The sequence below is a fragment of the Macaca mulatta genome, chromosome 1 (assembly GCF_049350105.2).
Source record: "Macaca mulatta isolate MMU2019108-1 chromosome 1, T2T-MMU8v2.0, whole genome shotgun sequence".
Lineage (NCBI taxonomy): Eukaryota > Metazoa > Chordata > Mammalia > Primates > Cercopithecidae > Macaca > Macaca mulatta.
Genome location: NC_133406.1, coordinates 7060822 through 7066823, shown reverse-complemented (window position 1 = coordinate 7066823; position 6002 = coordinate 7060822). Strand labels below are relative to the sequence as shown.

General features: G+C 46.1%; 1 non-coding gene across 1 annotated transcript; it reads right to left on the bottom strand.

Annotated features, from left to right (window-relative positions):
- Positions 1-2430: 2430 nt before the first annotated feature.
- LOC114674950 (U6 spliceosomal RNA) lies at positions 2431-2533 on the bottom strand. The gene has a single exon (XR_003726044.2). It is a non-coding gene; the product is annotated as a U6 spliceosomal RNA (small nuclear RNA).
- Positions 2534-6002: the final 3469 nt, after the last annotated feature.

The window sequence follows — 6002 nt, the reverse complement described above, 5'->3', positions numbered from 1 at the left end:
TCCTGCCTCCGCCTCCAGAGTACTTGGGACTACAGGCACTCATCACCATGCCCGGCTAATTTTTTGTATTTTCGGTAGAGATGGGGTTTCACTGTGTTAGCCAGGATGGTCTCGATCTCCTGACCTCGTGATCTGCCAGCCTCGGCCTCCCAAAGTGCTGGGATTACAGGCGTGAGCCACCGTGCCCGGCCTTTTTTTTTTTTTTTTTTTGAGACAGAGTCTCACTCTGTTGCCCAGGCTGGACTGCAGTGCCATGATCTTGGCTCACTGCAACCTCTGCGTCCCGGGTTCAAGCGATTCTCCTGCCTAAGCCTCCTGAGTAGCTGGGATTACAGGTGCATACCATCACGCCCAACTAATTTTTATGTTTTTAGTAGAGATGGGTTTTCACCATTTTGGTCAGGCTGGCCTCGAACTCCTGACCTCGTGATCTGCCCACCTTCGCCTCCCAGAGTGCTGGGATTAGAGGCATGAGCCACCACACCCAGCTAGAAAGTCTGTTTTCTTGTCATCTCATTTCCAGAGGCTGCCTGCATTCCTTAGCTTGTGGCTTCTTTACATCTTCAAGACCAACAATCATTTCACTCCACCCTCTGACTTCTGCTACTGTGGTCTCATTCCCTTCCCTGACTCTCCTGATTCTTCATCATTTAAGAATCCTCGTGATTACATTAGGCACAGCCAGATAATCCAGGATCATTTCCCTATTTTAAGGTCAGCAGATTAGCATTCCTCTATTTTATTTTGTTTTTTGTTTATTCACTCATTTATTTATTTATTTATTGAGACAGAGTCTCGCTCTGTCGCCCAATCTGAAGTGCAGTGGTGCGATCTCGGCTCACTGCAACCTCTGCCTCCTGGGTTCATGTGATTCTCCTGCCTCAGCCTCCCGAGTAGCTGGGACTACAGGCATCCGCCACCATACCTGGCTAATTTTTGTACTTTAGGTAGAGACGGGGTGTCACCATATTGACCAGGCTGGTCTCGAACTCCTGACCACATGATCCACCTGTCTCAGCCTCCTAAAGTGCTGGGATTACAGGTGTGAGCCACCACACCCAGTCTATTTTATTTTTTAGAAATGGGGTCTCACTATGTTGCCCAGACTAGTCTCGAACTCCTGGGCTCAAGCGATCCTCCTGCCTCAGCCTTCCAAATTCTGGGATTACAAGCATGAGCTACCATGTTTGGCCGGATGAGCATTCCTAATTCCATCTAGAATCCCAGTTCCCCCTTACCACATAATGTAACATATTGACAAGTTTTGGGGATTTGGATGTGAACATCTTTGGGGGCCATCATTCTGCCTACCATAGCTACCTAAGTTAAACACAAGATTTTAAGTTCTTGTAACTAACTGTTACAATTAATTTCATTTTTTTTCTCACCACTGTATCTCCACCCTCTAGCACTTTGCTCAGATAAATGCGAAATACAGGGTTGGCCAGTGAGAGATACATGGTGATTGTGATAGTATTTTCTTTTTTTTTTTTTGGCCATTCTATTTTTGGCACATCATGTGTTTTTACATTTCTTTTTAACTTTTAGGTTTGGGGGTGCATGTGAAGGTTTGTTACATAGGTAAACACGTGTCATGGACATTGTTCTACAGGCTCTTTCATCATCCAGGGATTAACCCAGTACGCAATAGTCATCTTTTCTGCTCCTCTCTCTCCTCCCACTCTCTACTTGCAAGTAGACCCCCGTGTCTATTGTTTCCTTCTTTGTGTTTGTTCGTAAGTTCTTATCATTTAGTCTCCACTTATAAGCGAGAACACGTAGTATTTGGTTTTCTGTTTCTCTGCTAGTTTACTGAGGATAATAGCCACCACCAGCTCCATCCACGTTTCCACAAAAGACATGATCTTGTTCTTTTCTATGGCTGCCTAGTATTCCATGGTGTATCTGTACCCCTTCTCTTCTCTTCTCTCCTCTCCTCTCCTCTCCTCTCCTCTCCTCTCCTCTCCTCTCCTCTTCTCTTTCTTGATGGAGTTTCACTCTTGTTGCCCAGGCTGGAGTGCAGTGGCATGATCTCAGCTCACTGCAACCTCCGCCTCCCGGGTTCAATTGATTCTTCTACCACAGCCTCTCGAGTAGCTGGGATTACAGGCATGCACCACCACGCCCAGCTAATAGAGACAGGGTTTCTCCATGTTGGTCAGGCTGGTCTCAAACTCCCGACCTCAGGTGATCTGCCCGCCTCAGCCTCCTAAAGTGCTGGAATTACAGACGTGAGCCACCGGACCCAGCCACCACATTTTCTGTATCCATCTGCCATTGATTTACATTGATTCCGTGTCTTTGCTGTTGTGAACAGTGCTGCAGTGAACATTCGCATGCATGTGTCTTTATGGGAGAATGACTTACGTTGCTCTGGGTATATACCCAGTAATGGGATTGCTGGGTCGATGGTAGTTCTGCTTTTAGCTCTTTGAGGAATGACACTTCATGAATTGGCATGTCATCCTTGTGTGGGGCCATACCAGTCTTCTCTGTATTGTTCCAATTTCAGTATATGTGCTGCCAAAGACAGATAACATTTTCTTTTCGTTTTTTTGAAACAGGGTCTTGCTCTATTGCCCAGGCTGGAGTGCAGTGGTATAATCAAAGCTCACTGCAACTTTAAACTTTTGGGCTCAAGCAATCTTCTGCCCCAGGTTCCTGAGTATCGGGACTACAGACACTCACCATCACTGTTTAGCTATTTTTTTTTTTTGGATACAGAGTTTTGCTCTTGTTGCCCAGTCTGCAGTGCAATGGCTTGATCTCAGCTCACCGCAACCTCTGCCTCCCGGGTTCAAGCAATTCTCCTGCCTCAGCCTCCCAAGTAGCTGGGATTACAGGCATGCGCCACCAGCCCAGCTAATTTTGTACTTTTAGTAGAGAAGGGGTTTCTCCATGTTGGCCAGGTTGGTCTTGAACTCCCGACCTCAGATGATCTGTCCGCCTCGGCCATCCCAAGTGCTGGGATTACAGATGTGAGTCACCACGCCCGGCCACGATCAGTTAATTTTTAAAAAGATTTTCTTTTTAGGCCAGATGCAGTGGCTCACGCCTGTAATCCCAGCACTTTGGGAGACCGAGGCGGGCGGATCACAAGGTCAGGAGATCGAGACCATCCTGGCTAACACAGTGAAACCCTGTCTCTACTAAAAATACAAAAAATTAGCCGGGCGTGGTGGCGGGCACCTGTAGTCCCAGCTACTCGGGAGGCTGAGGCAGGAGAATGGCATGCTCCCCTGGGAAGCGGAGCTTGCAGTGAGCCGAGATCACGCCACTGCACTCCAGCCTGGGTGACAGAGCGAGACTCCGTCTCAAAAAAAAAAAAAAAAAAATTTTTTTTCTTTTTGTGGAGATGGGGGTCTTGCTATGTTGACTGGCTGGTCTCGAACTCCTGGCCCCGAGTGATCCTCTCATCTTGGCCTCCCAAAGTGTTGGATTACAGGTGTGAGCCACTGCACCCGACTATAATGAAAAATAAAATAGGAAATATATGTAGCTTATTTACTTTAACTCCTTTTCCCCTCATTTCTTAGTGCAGTGGACTCCTCAAAGCTCCTTCAAGTCTTGGGGAGCCCTGTCTTTGCAGTTCTCTGGCAGGCTGCCTTGCTGCCTCTCCCACGTCACACGCAGAAGTCAGATAAGCCTGACTATCAACACGACCTCCTCCACCTCTTACCTGCATAACCTTGAGCGGTAACTTCACCTTTGTCAGTCTCCATTTTTTTTTTTTTTTTTTTTTGAGACGGAGTCTTGCTCTGTCGCCCAGGCTGGAGTGCAGTGGCACAATCTTGGCTCACCACAACCTCTGCCTCCTGGGTTCAAGCAATTCTCCTGTCTCAGCCTCCCAAGTAGCTGGGATTACTAGGTGTCCACCACCATGCCTGGCTAATTTTTTGTATTTTTAGTAGGACGAGGTTTCACCATGGGATGGGGTTTCTCCATGTTGGCCAGGCTGGTCTCGAACTCCTGACTTCAGGTCATCCTCCTGCCTTAACTCCTCCTTACCATGCCCAGCCTATTATCTTTTTATTCTCAGGCTCTAGAACGATAACTTGTGGATAGGCTCTTGAAGGGCTGATTGGATTAAAGTAGTCTCCACGATTAGCTTGGGGAGCATCCAGGAATTTGAGAGTTAACTGTGAAAATAAGAAGGGAGTTAACACCAGCTCCATCATAAGGCTCTGGGACCCCAAAGAAATGGGTAACAGCATGTCACAAGGCACTGCGAGGGGCTGGCTGCCCTGGGATGAGTGTGCATCACCTGTGTTGCCTCCGAAACACCCACACAATCTGTATTGATAGAGAGCTTAAGTTTCTCTGCCTATGTCCATTTATTAAGGTTAGTGTTGTGGATGCTGTCAACTCCCGAAGCCTGGGCTTTCAGAGCCCATTAAGGGGAGATGCACAGGGCGCCTTTCATTTCAGACTACAGAAAGCACTTTTCCACTGTGGGGGCCAGGCAGGGTCACTACTGTGGTAGCTTTTGCCCGAAAGCACAGTCCCTTTCTCTCTGGCCCAGACATCCCCTAGGGAACACAGCGTTGTCTACAGAGAACTAATAGATCAAAGCCCACACAATTCATTCTTCCACTCTGAAGCACAGGAACTCGCCAGCGTTTCATCAGACCCTCTGCCGAAGTGGTTTGAGTTCTTGCAGAACACCAATGATTACTTTAATGGAGAAGACTAGACTAACGTCACATATCACTTAATGACTATTAAATAATTTTTCATTTCATTTTTGCAAAGACTTAAAATTAGATCTTGTGACTTTCTTCTTCACAAAAGCAATATACATCTATCGTAAAAACCTTTTAGAAATAATACCCGGGTGGGCGCAGTGGCTCACGCCTGTAATCCCAGCACTTTGGGAAGCTGAGGCAGGCAGATCACAAGGTCAGGAGTTCTAGACCAGCCTGACCAACATGGTGAAACCCATCTGTACTAAAAATACAAAAATTAGCCAGGTGTGGTGGCTTGCGCCTGTAGCCCCAGCTACTTGGGAGGCTGAGGTAGGAGATTGCTTGAACCCAGGTGGCAGAGGTTGCACTGAGCTGAGATAGCATTACTGCACTCCAACCTGGGCAACAGAGCAAGACTCTGTCTCAAAAAAAAAAAAGGTAATATCCAAACTACTATTTAGAAGTAACCACCATTAGAGTTTTTTGTGTATAATCTTTTGCCTCTGCACAAAGATGTTTATTTTAATGTAACAAAACTAAGATCACAAGGCATATATTATATTTCATTTCCTTTTAGTTTCTGGTAAACAGTATGCTATGAATATCTTTCTTTTTTTAAATTCTATTTATTTTTTATTTTTATTTTTTTGAGACAAAGTCTTGCTCTGTCACCCTGGCTGGAGTGCAGAGGCAGGAGCAGAGATCACGGCAGCCTTGGCCTCCTGGGCTCAGGCAATCCTCTTACCTCAGCCTCTCTGAGTAGTTGGGACTACTCGGCCCATGACACTATGCCTGGCTAATTTTTTGTAGAGACCACGTTTCAAACTCCTGTGCTCAAGCAATCCTCCTGCCTCAGCCTCCCGAAGTGTTGGGATTACAGGCGTGAGCCATCACGCCTGACTGATTTTTCTATGTTGATAATATTTTTTAAAACAATATCTGTTATATGGGTGGCTTAGAGATTCCACAGTTTATTTAATCACCACTCTATGATCCGAGTGGCTTTTTAATTCTCTTGATTAAAAACAACACTGTGATCAACATTTTGAAGACTTTTTAGTAGCAATCCAAATAATTTCCATGAGCTAAATTCCTGGAACTGAATCATTAGGTCAAAATGTACTTGCATGTTAAACCCATTGATACAGCAGCTGCCCAGAAAGGTTGCCCCAACATGCACTTCTGCGACGTTTCTCCTGCAGCCTTACCAATACTGATTTTAGTTGTATGTTAAAAGTTTCTGAGTTGGAAGGGATCATCTATTGTAAACCCTTCATGTTGGCGTGTGTATCTGGCCCCAGTGAGGGGAAGGGGATA